Below are 20,937 nucleotides of genomic sequence, written 5' to 3' on the forward strand. Positions count from 1 at the left end.
TGAGAAAGATAGTAGGAATAGAGACACATGGCAGATTGTTTGGAAGGGGAACCTGATGAAAGCACCAGAAAGGGAGGGCAACTATAGAAAAGTCTGTCAGTAGAAGACTCCTGGGTACACTCCTGGGTACCTCTGCTTTGAGGCAGGATTGAATTTACATTTGCCAGCCTTGGGCACATATTTTAACTAACACATTCTTAGAAAAACTATAGAGCAGGACTTTCTGTAGCATTTCCAGTCAGGTTGTGCCCAATTCCTCACCATCCTGCTTGAAGGTTTTTCCCAATACTTATCCTAAATTATCTTTCTGAACAGTGAGCAGATTTCTGTTGTGCTGGAAAGGAGAACAGTGAGCATAGCTTTACCTTTTCAGTAGCTTATAAATCATTGTATCCTGTTTTCTCAAAGATCAGTCTGCTCATATTACCATTTTCCAGAAAAAAATATTACATTTTTCTTTCCCACATAAATTACTTGTATAAACCACTTCACATTTTTGGAGCTCACTTCTGACTTCCTGTCATGGTTTGACACTGGCACAATGCCAGTGCCCCCATGAAGATACCTTCTCCCTGGTTTCTGCTGTGAGATGTGACAAGGAATAAGCAAAGCAGGCTCCTACTTAGGGAAAAAAGAACCAGAACTTTATTAACTACTCTACAACTACAGATAAAAAGGAACACACACACAGGGAAAATGAGAACCTCACAAATGCATTTCCTCCTCCCCCCACCAAATTTCAACACAATACATTTGATCCTCAAATCACCAACTCTCGGTCCAGCAGCACCTTTTAGACAATCAATCTTCAGTTCATCATGAGGAGAGGAGTCCTTCTTGTGCCATGGGCTTCCCCTGGAAACACAGCTGAAGCCTCGTGTGTTTCTGTGTCACTCGTGGCACCGCCCGGAGTACATCTGCCGTCGTGACTTCTTCCTTTTCATGTCCAGTGCTCTCACCACTGAACACGGACCAGAGCTGCTTCTAGGGTTGTCTTTTAAGGATGCTCTGTCCCGATCCAAAAAAGGCACAGTCTCTCCTTTGGGACACCTGTCCCCACAATCTCTCCTTTGGGACACCTGTCCCCCCCATATTTTTTCACCCCCTGGGGCCGAGGGGCATCAACACTGAACCCTCTTGGCTCTGAGGCCATTGCCTCCCCCTAGAATGCAGTCTCTGTATCACAAGGAACATGGTTCTGTCCATGGCTATACAAAAAGAGTCCAGCAAAAGCTACTCCATCATCTCTTCCCACTAGGATTCTTCTCTACTCTTCTACTATCTCTCACTCGCCCAGACCTCTCTCACACTGGCCCATTTCCTTTTTCATCTTCCACTCTATCTTCTAGGAAAGGTCAATGTTCTGTAAAGTTCTCATTCTCCAAAAAGGGGTTAAAAGCTCCTACAAGCGGCCGGCTGAACCCCCCCCTCTTCTCCGTCCCAGCCGTGCTGCCGGCACAGGCCCATGTTTATCAAGCTTCAAGGTCACAGTCTCAGGCAGTGGCTCTTTCTCTCTCTCTCTCTCTGTCTCTCAGGGGGGGCTGCCCGATGGCTCCCGGTGTCTCTCTCTCTCTCTCTCTCTCTCTTCCACCCTTCCACCCCCGGGCTCAGGCCTACCTCTCTCGGCCACATGGCTTTCCCCTCCCCCTGCCCAGCCAGCAGCTGGGCCGGGGGAGAGACCCGAACTCTTTCCCGCCGGAAACCCAAGAGGGCCCTCCCAGGGGAGAGCCCTGCTTTTAACCCCGTGTTCTCAGAGGCGTGTCCATGTCTCAATGGCCAGGTTAAATGCCAATATTAAAGTCTGAATATCCATTGGCCAAAAACACAGCATCCCAAAAAACACATTTCCTGTCAAACCACCACACTTCCTCATTTCCCTATCATTCAACTAAGTAACACCCTTCAGATGTCATGTACTATGTATGACTCCAAGAAGTCAGTGACCTCCACTTTAGAATTCTACAGTTATAAATGTGATCCCATCTTGCTAATTTTTAAAAATATATTCCTGAATAAAATTTCTCTTTTTTTTTCATAATTTTATCCCATAACTCCATGTGGGTCCTTCCTGCGGTGCTGACACTCAGCCAGATACGTCCCATTATACATGGGAGCCTTCTGCCTAAATTTAGCATTTTGTACTTGACTTTATTGAGTTTCATCTCACTGGGAGCCACTTTACATTCCTGTTCTTTCTTGCTGTTTCTCTTCACTCAGGTTGGTGTCATTCTCAAACCTGGTATTCACATGCTCTGTTCCATCATCTCAGCTATTAAACACAATTTTGAAACTGCTAATAACTCTGACCCCTGAACAACTACACTTCAATGCCCTTGCAGAGTGACAGAGAATCTTTGATGAATTCTTGTGAAGAGGACTTCATCACATTGCCATACACCCACTTTTAATGATTGCATCTGCAGGATATTTGTCTACTGCAGTTATAACAACCTCACTAAAACCAGAATGAATCATAACAACCCTCTAAAGTCACAAGGCTGGCTACTCTGCCAAAGCAAAGAAGTAGGCTGGTTCAGTGGGATGCATTATTTACAGGACTGTGCTGGCTGGTTTTATTCCATCTTATCCTCCAGATCCATGCTTTCTGTGGATCGAAGGTGAACTGATGGATATGTGATATCGTGGGTTCAATTTTTTCTGCTTTTTAAAGGTAAGTCAGTTGTTTCACTCTTGCAGTCCTCTTCATCAGATGGTTTGCATACATCTCTCTTTCTTTTCTTTCCTATTCCTCTATCACCACCACAAATGAAAGCTAGTAATTCAATGATTGGAGTTAACTCTTTTTATGCCAAGAAAGCACACCATATCTCTGCATTCTTGCATAAATTAATTTGCTTTGTCTCTTTTGAAGTGGTAGATCTAGGCTTGCTCTTAATACAGTTAGCACATCTCTCTCTTGGTTCCCCTAATTTTGCTGTAGTCTTCACCTCACTTTTAACCTTATCCTCTGATTTAAAGACTGCTCTTTTCTCCCATATTTTTCAGAATATCTGTTTGATTTTCAACTCCCAAAACAACTCCTAGGGTAATTCTATTGGTCTAATTATCTTATTTTTTTCCTTTGCAGTGGTCCAGCTTGCCTCTTTGCTTTTCACATAATCTCCTTTAGTATTTGTCAGTCTTTGGCACATCTCTGTATTTAAATCAGTTGACTTTGTCTAGAAATTCTTCCCACTAGTTTCCTACTTTCTTAGTTTGCTTTTTTCACTCCATAACTAATTCTGCTGCTTTTTCTCTGCCAATTCCTTAGACTAATGAATTTTAAAAGTTATTTTAGTGGAAATCATCTTCCACTTGTAAGAAATTCTCATCTATTCTCAATTCCTCCCACTCAAACCTAAACTGAACCAACAAAAAACCTGAGATCCTCCCCTGGCAGCAGACTCTGCCTTACAGCATGTTTTAGTTAGGTATCTGCCATGGCAGGGGAGGGTGGACTAGGTGGCTTTTGAAGGTCCTTTCCAGCCCAATTAGCCCGTGATTCTGACAAGACTGACTAGGACAAGCAGTGAACTCTGTTTCTGAAAAAAAGGTGTCCATTAGCCTTGTTCCTTCTCTTTAAAAAAAAAAAAAAATTACATCTAACATACACAGAGATCAGACATAATGTTAAATACAAATGTTACAATTCAGGATTTTTTCATGTCTCTTTCAAAGGTGAATACCCAGAAAACATTAATCAAGACTGGAAAGAACACTCTGGGATAGTCACATGGAAATCAGTTGTTTAGTGCTGTACATAAACCAAATATTCTCTGCCTCAAAAAAAAATTTAATTAATAAATTGCTCCAAAACATCATTTTCCACATTACACTAAACTGATACAGTTTTAAAATACTTTATTATTTTTTTGCCTTTCAGAAGAAATTGTTCTAGGTGGGATAAAGATACAAATTGATTGACTTTTACAATCACATGTTCATTGTTTCAGCTCATTGCACAGGATTTAAAAATGCTGCTATGGTCTGATTGCAATGTATTCCTTTCAAAAACAGTGATATTTGCTTTTGTTAAAAACATACACACAGAGATAGAAATTGTGCTCACACCTGCAACGTCAATACCTTTGAGAAATTATCAAGCCCTTAAGTCTCTCTTGTTTAGAAAGAAAATAGCGCAATGATTTATAAAAAACCCAGCACACAACATTTTAGTAACTGCTTCTACAGGTAAGTTTAGCATTTTATCCTTTCACCATTTATTTCTGCTGTGATACCAACTTCTTTTGCTTTCAGCTTTTACTGAGACACAATGGCCCCTACTAAGTCTTTGTGATGGCTGTGATTGAGCTGATGCTTATGCACTGCTTTCAGCTCTCAGATATCTCACACATCTGCCAGCTGCAGGAATTGATACCAGAATCTCTGAAAATGCAATGGAAAGCAGTTATGCAGCTTTGCAAGGAACACAAGTCTTCAGTTCTCCCTCTCCCAGTCTCCAGTTTCTCAAAGTGTTCTCAAAGGTTCAGAATCATGTGGACTGAAGTCCAATACTTTTTAGCCACTAGGAACTTCAAATGCCCACTGCCTGTAAAATGGACTTTGTTAGAAAACTTATTTCTATAGGAATGTCATTTGTGAATGTCATTTGAGTAGATTTTAACAACATTAAATTTATTCTTCTAAGAGTACAATATTTTCCAAATTACTACAGATGTTCAAAATCACTGTGCAAAACAATTCTGGCTTCTCCACTTAGGTGTAGACTGTTGGATAAATTAGACCCTGGGCTATTCAGAACTAGAGGTCTATTTTTGTTCCTGTCCATCCCTGCACCCTCACCTGCCTTCAGGGAGAGATCACATTTTCCCTTGAACCTCCCAAGTGACCTGCTCCCTCTCTGGGGTCTTCTAGATGCTTTTGTGTTCTTGTTCCTTTTGTCCTTTCTTTTTTGTTTTACACTTTTCCATATCATCGCTTTTGGTGTTTCATATGTAAAAAAATAGACTATTGTCTCATTTATAAGAATGAAACATTCTCTGGGGGCCAGAAGTCAGGGTTCTGCACTGGTGTTAATAACAAGTTTTTTTAGTTGTTATCTTATTCTCTCACATGAAAAGCTACTAGGAGAAAAAGCATATAAAGGAAGGAGAGGGTAACAAGTCTAATTCTGCTAGAAGGCTGTCAGTAAGTGCCAAATAACCATTGTCCTAGGGAGAAGCTTCTGTGTCAACACCAGCCCACAGAAAGCTGCTTGCCTTTGCTCAGCTCATCCTGCATGCCTCCCTGTGTCATCCGCCCATGTCCCTGTCAGCTTCCCATTGTTACCCACCTTGAGGCACCCTCTCCCACATCTTCTGACCCAAACTGCCCATCCACCAGTTCTCTCCTGGTCAGCCTCAGTCTCCATTGCTCCCCACTCTTTCCTTGTGAAGCCACTCCTTTGTTGATGCACACATTATTTATGCCATACACATCCTCACCCCAACTCCACAGATCTCTTTCCCCCTCTATGTTTCTCACTCCCTGCTACTGTCTTCAATACTAGTGCTGCTGCTTCTACACAGCTCTGTTTTACAGACCTATCACTTAGACTTCTATACCTGTATTTCATTTAATATATTGTCTTTTTCACTGTAAAGTGTTTCTCTGGGAGAAAAGACAGAATATAAATTCTTGGATAGTCTATACACAGAATTAGTCCATTAGCAATGTAACATTAATACTGCATCTCATGTTAGAGGTTGAGTCTCAGCTGCCCCCTTGAGCTCTTCCTTACTTCATCTGGAGTCTTCAGGGAAACTGGAGGTATATACATCTTTTGAAGTTTTGCATTTTACCGATTTCTAATGCTTAATTCCAATGTTCTTGGAGACACCTAAGAAGAGAAAGAAACACACAACAGCCGAAAACACATTAATCACATCCACCTCTCTATGTCCAGAGAAGGATCCAAGGCTTTAAATGTGCTAATAAAAATCCCAGTGGGTGAATTATCTTTTTCCAAAGAAACTGGCAAATAGTACATTCTTCCAAGATTCGTGATTATGGTATTATGGGGTAATAATCCCCCATTTCCCAGTATTTCTTTTTTGCCAGGGCACTCACCCCCAGCAAGTGGGTCTGATGGAGGATGCCTTCTGTAGGAGCAATGAAGACCCCGTCTGCAGCTCCCTCTGGCTGCAGAAGGGCCATTTTGAAGTGGGTGGGGAATAGGCTGAAAGAAATGGGGAATCTCCTGCTCTTAACATGGCTGTGGTAAGCTTTTACTTTGAAAGAAAGCTGAGCTGTTCTTCTGGTTACAGATAACTGTGAGGGTTGTGTCTAAGGGATATGAAATTTATGAACAGGAGATCACAAGGAACTCACATTAATTCTCGCAAAGGGTTGCCAGTGCTCAGGCATGGCTGAAAAGGCAGCCTGATGTTAGGGGAGCACTTCTCTCAGGAGAAGGAGCATCAGCCTCAGAGCATTTATTGCAGTCACTTCCAATGTCCCCTCAGTGGCACTGGCATGGCTAAAGTCTTCAGTGCAACACATAGCAGAAACATGTGCAGCCCAGTGGAATGCTTTTCTGAGGCTGTGGGAAGAGACCTCACTCCAGCCATCATGTGCAGAGTAGGAAATTCATTGCCAGCATGGAAAAGGAGTGGAGGACATCTTCAGGAATGCTGGAAGCTGGGACAAGGAGGTGTCCTTGGGAACATGAGTGTGAAGAGAGCAACAAATGGGGAAGTCAAACAGCATCACAAAAGCTGGGGCTATAATTTCTTTGCAAGAAACGCATATTGACTGTCCAAATTGTGAAATGTATGAAAAATGGGCAGAAAAAAGAAAGACAGTAGAAGATTACTGCCCAGTGTTATCCAGTAGTTTAAATTCTATTTTTAGATTAATCTCCTATTATTTTGATTTCTGACCTACAGTTCAGAATTAAAGTTTTTGCTCTCACAGATTTTGAAGCTGTGAGAGCTGACACTCTGAGGCTGTTGTTAGGTTTGCACAAAGGTCCCAGGCAAACAGAGCTGCACACGCACTGGAGATGGAAAGCAGGAGTTCGGTATCCAATGGTCTGAGCTGAGAGATACAATTGCTGTATGAATGACAGAAGAACAACATTGGCTTCCACAGTTTTTCTTTTTGCATGCCTCTATGGAAATGTAGTACCAATCAGTCTCCATAGATTGAGAATAGTTAGGTCATTAAGCAGAGTTGCAAGAAAGCTAGAATTACCTGAGAAGCCCAAGTGTGTTTGATCAGCAGATCCAAAGAAACAGGAACAGAAATTTTATCTTCTTCATCACCTTTGAAAATCCCAGTCAACAGGAAAATGCTGAAGATAGTCCAGCATCTTGCCATTAGAGACAGATGGTTAGAAGAACCTGTACCCTGCTAACAATGTCATCATCTTCTGTGTAAGACAGCCAGTCCAGCTGGAGCAGTTGCCTCCAATTAAAGTGGGCTAGAAGAGAAGCATCTCATGATTGGCAAATGCCTCATTTAACCAGGCTCAGACAGGAGGTTGTTAATGCGATGAAAATATACATGTTTATGTTTAGCCATTTGAAAATGACCTACACCTTCTCAATCTACAATAAGGAAATCAGTGCAAAAATCCCTGGGATTTACAAGAAGGAAAAAAAAAAGAAAAAAAAAAGAACTGGTTTTATTGCATATAACACAAAATAACACCTACCTAAGCATTGATTTTTTTTAATTGTATACAGCCTGATTTGAAATTAAATCCTCATGGGCTTGATTTGAAAATGCAATAGATACATGTGATAACATGGTAAAAATGGGCCACAGTTACCTTAGCAAATAATTAACTGTAGATTCTGTTATGAATAAATTTACAAGGATAACTGGATTAGAAAAGTTCTGCACTAAAAGTTAAAGTACATATGCTGGAGTATAATTGAGACACCTGCATGTTGCACTAATGTAGTTTTTCTGCTTTCAAATAAGTAATTTGTGCTAAGTGTTGTACTATAATATTGCTAGACTGCTAAGTCAAGTTCTAAGCTTAAATGGACCTTGGGCAGAATGTCAACAGAAATGACATGCAGAGAGCTTGATTGCTGTCCTTAAAATGCAATATTTCACAGCTCTGACAAATGAACTGCCACAGTACACAACGTGAAGTATTACACTGACTTAGTGTGATAGATTTTATTCTGTGGGGGAAAATAATTGGATTTCCATAAACCTTAAAGAAGGAAGAGATGCTGGATTTATATAAATCCCTTGAGATTGTTAAAGACAAACAGAGTTTCTGTCCATGAAATACACATTACAAAATTGTCAAGAAGAAAAGGAGGAAGAGCTGTTTCATAGACTGTTCTCGGAAGGGGTTGTACCAAAACTCTTCTGCAAAAGCCTTGAATTTCCTTTCAATAAACAATGTTTTGTGGTGCTATATGTAATGTTGTTCCTAAGTTTTAGTGGGTTTACAGGAACCTTGGATCCTAATGACTATGCACAGATCTTCTTAAAAACTGTTTGTCTTCTCCCTCCTTCTCCCTCAAGGGGAATATATTGGTGAGAAAATTAGTACATTGGAAGGTGAGGAAAGTTGAGAAGAAAGTAAATTCTGAAACTTATTTTAATATCTGTTGCACACTGAGTAGGAGACAGTGGGCTGCTCAGAGAAGCTGTGGATGCCCCACCCCTGGGAGTATTCATTGCACAGTTGGAGAGGGCTCTGAGCATCCTGGTCTAGTGAAATATATCTCTGCCCATGGCTGGCAGTGTGGAACAACATGATCTTTAAGATCCTTTCCAACCCAAGCCTTTCTATGATTCTATCAATATATGAGTCACATCATAGCCAAAATAAAAATAGTATTGTTTTTAGTCAGTTCTTTTAGCTTTTGTCTCTAGAAACATCAATCTGATCTCTACACAAACCTCACAAAAACCTTGATTTTTCTTTTCAATTTTAGTTCAAAAAAAATTGAAACCATTATTTCAGAACAATTGAAAATAGGATGTATCTAATAACACAACAAAGGGAGTATTGGGTTTTACATGCAAATCTTTCTTTTTCCTATTAATTTATAAGACCCTGCTAAGTGTGATGAAGATGGGTTGCCTTAGAGCATTATAGTAAGAGAAGGGTGACTAAAAATCCCCACTGATCTTTCATCCAGGTCATGAATATGACCTCAGGAGATGCTATGTACAACATGAAATAGTTAAACATGGAGTGGATGTAATTCCTCTGTAAGTGCCCAAGTCCAGCAGCAACACTCATCTCTTGGAGGATTTGGCAGAGGGCAAAGCATCAAAAAAGGTTGATCAGAGCCTGTATAGGATGGGGCAGAGATGGGCTGGGTCTAACTCAGGGGGATCTTTCCAATGTGTATAAACACCTGATGGGGAAGTGAGAAGAGCGAGCCAGGATCCTTTCAGTGGTACACAGCAATGTGACTGGGGCCAATGTGCACAAAACTGAAACAAAATTAAAAATAGTGTTTCTGTGAAGTTGACCAGGCACCAGCACAGGTTGTCTGGAGAGGTTGTGTGGTCTCTGTCCTTGGACACATTCAAAATCCACCTGGATATGGTCCTGGGCAACCAGGTCTAATGGACCCTGCTGGAGATAGGGATGAACCAGAGATGCCTGTCAGCTCCAGCCACTGTGGTACAGTGTCTGTCACCCACAGTCAGGGAGAGAGAGACAGGGATGCATCCATATCCTCAGCATTTTCCTGTGGCTCCTCTGTGCAGTATGCTCTGCTCCCAAGTGCCCAGGATACAATTACTGGCTTTCATGTGAGATGGGGGAGAGATTTATAATAAAGCATCCACAATATTATGCTGGCTGCTCCTGGATTAAAGTCTGATCAGACAAGCTGTGAAGTGCTGTATTTTGGCTTAGAGCTCCATACACAGCAAGACTTTGTCACTGTCAACCCTGCAGCAAGTTTTGGGCCAACACCTAAGGAAAAGGTGGTGACATTTTCTGTGCTTTCAAGGGAAAAGTGATCCCAGGTGTGCTGACAGGGCTGGTCAAAAGGGAAGTCTGTGCTTGTCACCAAGCACAGTCCTACAGAGGATTTATGGGAAATTCTCACAGGGAACAGGGCCAAGGCAGAGACCATATCACCTCAGAAACTCTATGCAAATTTGCTGAGCAGAAATTGCTCAGGTAGCTGCATTATAGCATTGCTGTAAAATGGGATTAAATGGGTATCTAAAATCAGTTGTAGATCAGTACATTCAGAGTCTAAGTTTTCCTTCCTACCTTTGATCATCTTCATCTCTGCTTAGCACGGACTATCTGCACTTTGAAAGCTGGTTTGGACTAGAAGAAAAATTAGAAACTATTAAAGCAAAACATCCTGAAACTTCTTTTCCTAGATGTTGGGAAATGGCTTTATTTGTCATAGGAAGAACCTCTCCTGTTCACACTTTCCCACTCAATAACCTGGCATTTTCAGCAGAGAGCATTTAATCACAGAACTCATGACAGAGAAAGAGCCTTTTCAAATGGAGCAAACCCCTGGCAGTGACAGGAGTTGGTGAGTTAACAGGAGACCATATGGGGGTCAGGGTTGCAATTTTACAATTGATGCATGTTTGATTCTTTTAGGCTGGGAAAATTGAGCAGATGCTAACATGCTTTTGCACATTTTTTTTGCCATCCTCCTTGGGAAAAACAATGAGAGCCTTACAGACTCCTGGCAGGGCAATGATAGTGTTGCAGAAAATACAAATATAAAGGCAGATATAAAGGCAGAAATCCTTCCCTTTAACATCCTCACTGTGTCTTTCAAGGCTAGGGGTGGAGGGTGCACATCTTTTGACAAGTTTAACTGCCAGTAAACAAATTTGGTTAACATTTAGCAGTATTAGAATTTGAATGTGCTGGGTGCTTCCCAGAAGTGACCTTGCAGACCCTTAGAATGTTATTGCAGCTGTAGATATATTTGTGTCCAGTAGAAAATGGCTTAAGATCACAAATCTAAGTACTGCTGTATAGTGCATATCACTGAACAGATGTCAGAAGATAATTATCCACCTGAACCAGATGGCCAGCTAAAAGAGAGACTCCTATTTATTAGATTCTTAATTTTTTTTCCTTAATGTTTAATGAGCATAATAGGGAAAGAAGTGGTAAAATGAAAAGATCTGAGAGAATCAAGGCTTTCTGTTTATGGGAAGTTCTCTGTCTTGATTTTGTAATGGGCCTATTCTTTCCCAGAGGTAAGCATTAGGATCACTTTTGTAAGACTAGGCTGATGAATAAAAATATGATTTTGTTTTGTACTTGGCTTTGCATTAACCTCCTGTACCATGCAGAGAGCTGTCAGAGTTTCCACAGTTAAGAGCTGCTTCCAGCATGGCAGAAGCAAAGGCAATCTCAGTTTGCTAGAGGAAAATTCTGAATCTGCAATGCTTGTTGCACCTTGTGATGTCAATGCTCACTTTCTTCCTGTTCTCTGTTCAAAAGAAACATAACATCTGCTGAAAGTTTTCCTGCTTTTGGAGTAATCCACTTCTGGTGTGGAGAATCCAAATTTCTTTTCAAGCAAGAGCATATTATTCACTTTGTACAGCCAGGAAACGCAATGGTTTTTATCTGAAGGAAAGACAGGAGATTTAGCTATGAGTAAAGCCTCAATACAATATTTGTGAATATAAGAAAAGAGGGAAAAATACAGCTTTTCCACCATACTAGGCTTGTTTGTTTAAAAATATGAAGCAGTATATCTGGACTTACAGATTAAGAACAGTAAATTAGAATTTCATGGTGAAAATAAAGACAAAATTCAATAAATGCCAGTCCAAGTGACAAGTAAGCCACAAATCTAATAATAATGAATATTTTATGGACACTGGTCAGTAAAACCATCAGGTGTTTGCATATCTCAAATGCCAGAAAGAACAGAGCATCTGATGTTACTGAGCAGGGCTGCAGAAGCTAATCCTGTTCCCACTGTGAGGAGCTGTCAAGGAATGATTGCAAGGGTATCTAAAAGCATATCAAATAATGCTAAGGTGTCTCAGCTGATCTGCCTCCTTATAACATTAAGCAGAGACAGCTCTGTTGCCCTCATTAGTGGAGATACCATGTCTGAACATGCTACTGGAAACCTGAGAATCTCACAGTTTTGGCAAGGCCATTTGCAAGGGCTGTAATCATGTAACATGAAGAGAGTTGTCAGTCACTCACAACATCATCCATCCACTCACAGCTTTCTTTATGATCATTTTTGATTTTTTTTTACACCTACTGCAGCAAAGTTCTCATTTTTCTTGCCCAGAAGGATATTCAGAATTCACAAATTAATCATCACCTCAAAAAACAGGGAAAAGAAATGAGAGCACTACTAAATGTATAGGCTTAACACGATGAGATTTTCCTTTTCTTTCATTCATTTAAATAGTGAAGAGAACTTTTATAATGGAAAAAATGTCATTTTAGCCCAGCATCACATTTGTAAACTCTAACACATTTTTGTTTGGTCCAAGAACATGAGTTTTCAAAAACTGGTCCGGAGGTGACAGGTACCTTTTAAGGAGTTCTCCAGTTTTCTGACAGGATCAGATGTATGTTCCCCTGAAAAAAGGAACTTAAAATCCAGGTGTGCTTCAGCTGCTTCCTGACATTTGCAGTGCTGCCCCATGGTGGGATCTTCCTCTGGTGGGACAAGAGAGGTGATGGGAGAAGTAAAATGCTGATAGTCAAAGTATCTCATTATTTACCTTTCCCTACAAAGAAGGGGTGTCTTAGACTCTGCTACATGGCGTGTCCTGAAAGACATGGGATAGACATTGAAACATAAGCACTTGGTTGCTGTGGGGCTTAGGACAGGATTGCTGTGGTACCCTACATCTCCTGATCTCCTGAAAACCCTTCATGGACACCTGTGCTGAATTGTTACACTCCCAATGGTCCCTGGATGTTAACCCTTTCCCTGAATACTGTCATATATGACAAGCACCAATCCAGAACCACCTTCTCAGCATCTACAGCTCCCTCTGATGACAGAGAGAGGAATGCTAGCATGAAATTCTGGTGAGTCTCTCAAATCACAGCAGGTCTTACAGAATCATGGAATGTTTTGGGTTGGAAGGGACCACAATGGTCATTTAGTTTCCACTCCTCCACCATGGGCAGGGATCCCTTCCACTGGATCAGGTTGGACAAAGCACCATACAGGCTGGCCTTGAACACTTCTAAAGATGGGGCATCCACAGCTTCTCTGGGCAATCTGTTCCAGTGCATCACCAATGTTACAGTAAGGAATTCCTCCCTAGTATCTAATATAAATCTGCCACTTTCAGTTTAAAGCCATTACCCATTGTCCTATCACTACATGCCCTTGTAAAAAGTCCCTCTCCAGCAGTCCTGCAGGACACCCCAGGGCACTGGAAGTTGTTAAAAGGTGTCCCCAGAGCCTTCTCTTTTCCAGGCTGAGCAACCCCAGCTCTCTCAGCCTGTCCCTGTAAGAGAGATGCTCTAGTGGAGACCATCTTCACGGGCCTCCTCTGGATCTGCTCCAGCATGATGGTGTCCTTCTTATGTTGTCATGACCCCAGAGCTGGACTCAGGGCTGTCGCAAGAGTGAGTGAAGAAAAAGGAGGAGAATTCCATCCCCAACCTGCTGTTGGGGTCACAGTTCTTTTGATGCAGCCCAGACAATGGTTGCCTTTCCAGGCTGCAAGCACACATTGCAGGGATGTGTTCAGCTTCTCATTGACCAACAACCCTGAGTCTTTCTCTTCAGGTGTGCTCTCCACATATTGCCTGCCTGGCCTGCGTGTGTGCTTGTGGTTCAGCAAGAACTACCATTCCAGAAGAGATTAATGGCCTCATGTGATGAAAAGATAAGTGTATACTTTCCTCAGTTGGAATTAAATTTGGAGGAAATAAGGTTCTACAAAGAGCAGAGAAATCACAGGTGGCAGAGATAATAGGAACAAAAGAAGAAGAAAACATAATAAAATCTCAGGCCATTTATCAGTTGGTAGTGAAGGGATTGCAGCTTGCAGCAGAGAGAGACAAATTCTTTTTTCCTTGGTGCAGAAAGAAACCATAGAAAAATCCTCCAGTGAGGGATTCTTTGGGGACTGACAGGCCAGACTGAAAAATTCAGTTCTGAAGTGCTCGATTCCCACCTGTTATGATGCCTAATGATATGGACATTGGACAACACAATCTTTTCTGATCTCAAAACTGTGTGTGTGAGCTGAAAAAAGAAAATATCTGTTCCTCTTTCTTGACTGCTGGAGTTTGTGTCAGAACACAGTGTACTAAGTGCTTCCTGAATTAATGCTTTTTGCCCCACATTTTATTCCTCATATAATAATAATAGATAATATTTATCTATTATTATTATTATTATATGGGGAATTTTATTTCCCAGCATCATTATGTGTTGAAAAAGAATAAACTCTTTATGATCAACTCACTGAGCAGAAAAACAGTGACAAGTGCCTGGTTGCTCTCCCAGTGCATTCCTGGACATGGTGTGGATTCTGGTATTTAAATTAATTAGCATGTCAGCCTGGGCTCCTCCCCTGTGGCATCCCATGTGGATATCCTCAGTCACACCTGCACCAACTGCAAAGTGTCTGTCCCTCACACTCTGTTTACTTCATTCAACTCATGTTATCTGTCTGAACATAGCAGGTTTGAGGTAGCTGCCAACCCAACAGCCTTACACCTGCTGTCAATGGATAGAAGGACAGGACTTCTCAACAGCCTGCGAACTTCTAGCCAAGCGGTTGAAATTCACCCAATTTTTGTGGACTTGATCTTGGTCTCACCATTAAAGACAAGAAAAAACCTTATCAGCTTGTGTGGGACTGCAAAGAGATACAAAGTGCTGGGAGGAGGGTTTGCCTTTGGAGGGAGAGGAGAGCTGCTCAGTGGCAGAAGCCTTCCCCCAAAATCGCTGGAGTGCTCTGGAGGCACATCAGGAGCAGAACTCACCGGTGCGCGTCTGTTCTCTCACGCGATGTGTCAGGAGGAGTTATCCGCCCGCAGCTCCGCGGCTCCTGACAATGACATGATTTAACTCACGAGGCATTCACTACAGGCCCTGCAACAGCAAGAAAATGGCATGCATTCAGATATGTAAATTGAATTACTCCGTTTTGCACACAGAATTTCAGTCATTAGAGGGAGAGATAATGACTTGCAATATGTTTTTGAGGAGAAACACACAAGGATAATCTTATTTACTTTACACTTTAATTTCCTAATGTGCACATGTGCATGTAGGTCTTGTTTGTGCAAATGTCAGTTATCAAAGAAATGTCAGACTATGATTAATTTAATATTGCTGCCCCTTAGGCTCAAGCAGATGGGCAAAGTTCAGGAACTAGCAGGGTTGCCTGCATTAAGAAGAGAAATCCACGATGTGCACAAGGTAGATTCTTGCTGCAAAGTTGCTTACATACATACAGACATACAGTTCTGTGAAAAGTAGAGAGAATAAGAAAACATGAAAAAAGGTCAAAAATTGTTTTATTCAAATTATTCTTTTCTTTCCAGAATAAAAATGTTTTATTTGCAATCATGTAGAGATTATTTGCATTGTCTGACTGATCTGAAACATATCAAGTTGTGATTCTACAATTCTATGTAACACTATTTAATGAATTTCTCTGTTGTGATGCAGTCTCATAGGAGCTGCACTTTCAGAGCTCTTTTTCTTAAAAGAGCTGTAAGTCCCCTGACAGATACAGCCATTCTCTGATGGTGCAGTGTGGTAAATCCTAGGAGATATACACTGGAGCTGCAAATGGGTTATCCCACCTCAGGCACTCCAGTGGCTCATAGAGGACCAGTTCCCACAGCCCAGGATATACCACCCTTGACAGGGAAACACCACCTCTTGCAGGATGACCTGAAGCACTGTTTCCAGCCAGTTCAGTATCAGACACTTCTGTGTGGCAATGCCATGTCTTAATCATAAAGTCCAAAATTAAAGGATCGTATGGTGGCTCTTTAAAATATCTTTCAAGTAAGTGTCCCTCCTAAAATACATCATTGTGTAGTACTTTTGTCCCAATTTGACAAAATGGGATTAAAGTAAATGCATCAATACAAGAATTCCTGGGGAAACAAAGTGTCTTATTTTTCTCTCCTAAAAGGAATTAAATTTTTGTTCTCCCTGTCCCCTAAGCAGAAACTATTTCTTTCAGTTTGAAATGTGCCACTCTGGGGAATGCTGTACCCAGAAGGGACTGCAGAAAGTGATGTGACTGCTCCCTTGCCTGAGCCTGGGGCCAAGTCCTTGAGAGTGGGCTGCCACTGTCAAAGGCTGTAGCTTCCACTTCCTTCTAATCCATGACTGGTAGAAGCCTAGAAGCCCCTTTCCCTGCTTCAGCTGCCACACAGGGATTAGAGCCATGGCTCAGCAAGCTCAAGGTCAGATTTTTCTCTCTCTTCTGGGCTGCTGCAAAAAGACTGGCTGCTCCTATTTCAAAGCCAGGTGACATTTTGAAGCTTGGTGACATTTGGGCCCTTTTGTAGGTCTAACATTAGAGTTTCCTCACGTGTACAGAAGCTGCAAATCATCTTGTCCTCCCTGGGATTTGTTCTTACACTGGCTGCAGTTATTTAGGATGAAAAAAGAATATTTCATTTTTTCCATCTCAGGAAGGCCAGTCACAATGTTGTGCTGAGAGCAGCAGAAAATGCCCTTCAGAATAACAACATAAAATCTTATTAATGGCTTCTAAAATGTTCTCGTGCAGCCTGCCCTCGTTTCCTTTTTTGTGACTACTATAAACATCTGCACAGCTCTGTAGCAGAGCAATGACAGAAGCTGAACCACTGCTTCAAAAAGTTCTAAAATATCACTTTTGCTTGGATTCACAATCAGGCTTTAAAATTACTTTCAGTGATACAATTTGTGGCTTTTTCTTACACATTATTGGTCATGTATGAAAGCATCCTGTGTACCCAGTGTCCACAATTACAGACAGAATGGAGATGCAAAGCATAAACTGAGACACAAAAAACTTACCCCAGCCAGATGTCCTGACCCAGTTCCAGCTGACCTCCTTAAATGGATGGGGTTTTCCTTGCAATGAATCGTGAGGAAAGAAACACAGCCTTCAGATCACACAGCTTTGTCAGCAGCTTCCATCAAGTGCTATAGTTAGACAATGTCCTTGGCAAAAATGTGTCCTTGACACGCTGTATGCCAAATATACACAAGATTGGGTCATTTCTTTCATTGCACAGGACAGATATAACACTAATGACTTTGCTGGCACATCTCCAGAAGTACCCCACAAACAGGGATGCTGGTCCATGGCTCCCTGGCTGTGTATCTTCCCTGCTGTGGGGTGGTCCCAGCAGTGCTCTGGTACCCTACAGCTGATCAGACTGACAGGCCAAGACTGGACTTAATTGGTGGGATTCAAACCCCATGTCTTCCAAGGAACACATGAGAAGAACAGACTGTTTGTTCACTTCAGTCTCTTCCTTAGAGCTGTGCTCCAGAATGTGGAGGCTGGAAAATTGCCTACGGTAGAAGAAATCTGCGTCAGCTGTCAGCTGATGAACTCCTTGTTCAGAGACACAGGGCCAAAATCTGCAGGGACTTTTATGCTGCAGAACAAGCCATACAGACAGAAGGACACTGACAGCAGAGTGGGGCTGTGTCTGGTTAGAGATCATCTAGAGAAAGGGTAGAGTAGGCTGTTTTGCTTTACTTTCAAGTCCCATGATATGGAGCAGAGGATTAGCAAGTAGTCCCATGAGTTTCCTCCAGGCCTCCCAGGGCTGCAGTCCTGTGTGGTGTACCAGCAAGTGTGGGCGCTGGTTCGTGGTACAGCTCCCTCTGCCCACCCCTCAGGAGCAGGTACACCAAGAGAGGCCTGCAGCACTGCTCCACTGTCCCCCAGCAGTAGCAATAGCTCACTGTGGGATTCATTTAGGGCCAGTTTGGGTACTACGGGTTGGGATTAATAGGTCACTGGGGTCTGACCAATCTTCCTGCTGTTCCCTCAAATGTTGCTGCTGTGGGCACTGATGTGGGAGAGTGTCTTTGGCCCTTGGTTACAGAGAAAGGACCACAGCCTCAGGTGGCAGCTACTGCCATAAGTGTCGAAGGGCCCAGCACTGCATGCCACACAGACTTCATGGAGCCAGGTTGTGGGAACTCAGCACATCACTCCGGATGTCCAGAGTTACCGAGAGAACCCTTGGGGGGCTCGGAAATCCTGGAATGTTGCCAGGAGCGTCTGGCGGCTTGATTTCGATCCTTCTAAGGAGGCGATACCTGTTTGAGGACGTGAGAGTCACTTGGGATTGAAGGGTGTAAAAAACATATAATTACAGGTGAAATATAGATTTTAGGGTTTTTGGTACAGGGGGGTTATGGAGACAAGATGGAGGGATCAGGGTGTGTCTCGTCCTTTTTCTTTCTTCTTCTTGTCATCCATTTTCTGTGGTGATGTTGGCACTTGGGGATTGGTTCATGGTGAAGGTGCACTTGCTAATATGGGTGAAAGGTATTGGGAAATAAAGGTAAATATGATATACGTAGTTTTTAGTATAAAAAGACATGACCGCCCCGTGGGTGGTCAGAGCGCCCTTGGCTGCCTTGCAGGCCAGACCTCTGTTGGGCAGACAGAAAATTCTGTAGATAAGAAATAATAAACAATCTGAAGACCAAGAAACTGAAGAGTCCAGACTCGTCCTTTGAAGCACGGGCCGCCCCAGAACCACCCTACCCGTGTCCGGGCAGAGACAGACAGCCGAACCGGACACCAGGTGTACCTCACCTCAGGCCTGCTGCTCTGGCAGCTGCTTCAGCAGCCCATCATGTCACCTGCCCTGACAAATTTAGTCTCTTCCTTGCATGTGTTCCTTCCTCCATTCCAGTTTCTGCTTGTTCTTCTCATCTTGCCATTCAATGACAATTTTCAAGCAACAATATTTAAGCATAAATGTTGTCTCCTTCTCAACTGTACAAGACAGTAAGGCTGGTCCTAGTCTTGCTGCCCAGGCTTGCTTTGGGGTCTTTTTGTCAAATCTTAACAAATCTTTGAATTAGAACCCTCAAGGTAAAGTTTAAATCAAATAAAGGGTGTATTGAATCTTCATTTGGTCTTCAATCTCATTGGTATAACACTTTGCTAAGCAAGTACACAGGCACAGCTCATACAGCATGAAGTCAGTGAAACATGAATTTAACAAACCTCTGAAATGGAATTATTCCTGTATGCTAATTAGTTGGGAAGACTGGTGCGAGTACCACAGCATAAGCCAAAAGTTTATAGGAACTTGATTTTGTTCCCATTTTTCTGTAATGCAGGCACCTCTCTACATTTCTGCAGAAATAGCCCTGTTTTATTTCATGAAGCTGCCCTTGGGCTTTGGATTAAATACATTAAAACTAGAAACTGAATCTCTGGCATCAAAAATAGGCACACTAACAATTTATACCACTCCATCAATAAAGACAGGCTGGATTTGAAGCTTTTGTCTATGTTTGTTTTAATTTGTTTGTTTTGTCTGACCTTAAGGGAAAATTATTCACAATTCTTCTGGAATAAATAAGTCAACAGCAATTTAATATATTTGGCACTGTATCAGATTGGAGAATCTGTAGAAGGAAAAAAACACATGCTCCAGCCCACATTTTTCACACAGTTAATGACTTGGACTTTCCGCATGGGCAAAATGATCTTAAGTCAATGGAAAAATAATGTTGTGTGGTTAACATAAGTAACAAAGTAGAGACCTGCCTCCTCCATGGGCTCCAAAACAGCAGGAAATGGTGGCTCCTCATGGCATGTCACCCCTGAGCCCTCTGGCAGGAGAAGAAGGAGGCATGAAGAAATACCTCATTTTCCTCCAGACAAGACCACTGCTGGACTGTTGGTGTCTGTCTGCCCTGCATAAAGAGGGGTCTTCTAACTCCTCCTCTGTAGCTGGAGACAAGAGCCTAATGTAACTTATAACCTTTCCTCTAAGTGGATTTAAAGTCACTGCCTTTTTAAAGGACTCAAAAGTTTTCAGTTCTCAGATTTAAATCTTTTGGACAGGGATAGAAAGAAAATAGTTCTCCAGTGCCTTGGGCAGGACATCAGAGAAAGCAGAGAAGAGTTATTTTTCTTTTTAAATTATTTTCCTGTTCATTTTTCAAGAGAAAATAATTGACTTTAGATAAAGACTTTTTTTTTTCCTCAACACTTAATGAAATACCAAAGAAGAGAATATTTGCAATAAATAACTGTTGAAAAATAAAATACTTAATGAAATTATCTGTATGCTTCCATTTTGTGGGATTCCAAAGTGAAACATTTATTTTTATATTTTCCAAGATTTTATGAAAATTCATAATGCTTTCAAGCTTGTTGCAGACACGTTTAAAAGTCTTGTGTGCACTGCAAGACCATTTATCTGGGAACTGAAGGTCAATATTAGGATTTTTTAAAAAATGTTTTGGTTTAAATATTCCAAAGGAAAAAGGGAAAATAAACTTGAAAAAAGGTCACTAGGTAATCATTTCTGTAAATAAAATGTAGTTCAAAGTTACTTCTTTTAACATTAGCAATATCAGGAGACTTTTGACCTTGTTTATTCCAAATCAAATTTAAAATGCATTTGAAACAGAATTTGCCAAATTACATTAAGTTGAAAAAGAGCAATTAGAAAGCTATGCCAAATTAACTAAAACTGATCGTGATTATAAAACTCAGTTGAAGTAATTGCAATATTTAGTGTTTAAATACTCCAAAAGCCAGGAAAGATTTTCACTACAATTGTACTATTTTCTCAATTCTTTTCCCTTTTGCACAGAGAAAACCAACGGGCTTTTAAAGCAGTGCCAGCAATAGCAGGACTGTCATCAAATGAGTCAAGATAGGAAGGGATCATGTTCTGCTTTGCAAATGCAATGTTATCTCTTTTGAAATGCCCCCTGTGCAGATGTGGTGTGGAGGCTGGGTCAAGGACATCTGAGCAGAAGTGTCATTATGCTGGGCACGCCACCT

General features: G+C 41.6%; 2 long non-coding RNA genes across 6 annotated transcripts; one reads left to right on the forward strand and one right to left on the reverse strand.

Annotated features, from left to right (window-relative positions):
- Positions 1-1,869: 1,869 nt before the first annotated feature.
- Positions 1,870-17,443, reverse strand: LOC139597785 (uncharacterized). Of its 5 annotated transcripts, XR_011681697.1 has the most exons (5): positions 16,953-17,443; positions 14,909-15,017; positions 12,482-12,529; positions 10,211-10,270; positions 1,870-7,423 (listed from the first exon to the last, which is right to left on the reverse strand). It is a non-coding gene; the product is annotated as an uncharacterized lncRNA (long non-coding RNA). The 5 variants fall into 5 exon arrangements; XR_011681694.1 differs by having other exon boundaries at positions 1,870-10,270; XR_011681696.1 differs by having other exon boundaries at positions 1,870-5,839; positions 7,195-12,529.
- LOC139597798 (uncharacterized) lies at positions 2,496-15,501 on the forward strand. The gene is made up of 2 exons (XR_011681698.1): positions 2,496-2,671; positions 14,603-15,501. It is a non-coding gene; the product is annotated as an uncharacterized lncRNA (long non-coding RNA).
- Positions 17,444-20,937: the final 3,494 nt, after the last annotated feature.

This window comes from Agelaius tricolor, unplaced genomic scaffold (assembly GCF_023055355.1).
Source record: "Agelaius tricolor isolate 1412-34295 unplaced genomic scaffold, bAgeTri1.0.p SCAF_1, whole genome shotgun sequence".
Classification (NCBI taxonomy): Eukaryota; Metazoa; Chordata; class Aves; order Passeriformes; family Icteridae; genus Agelaius; species Agelaius tricolor.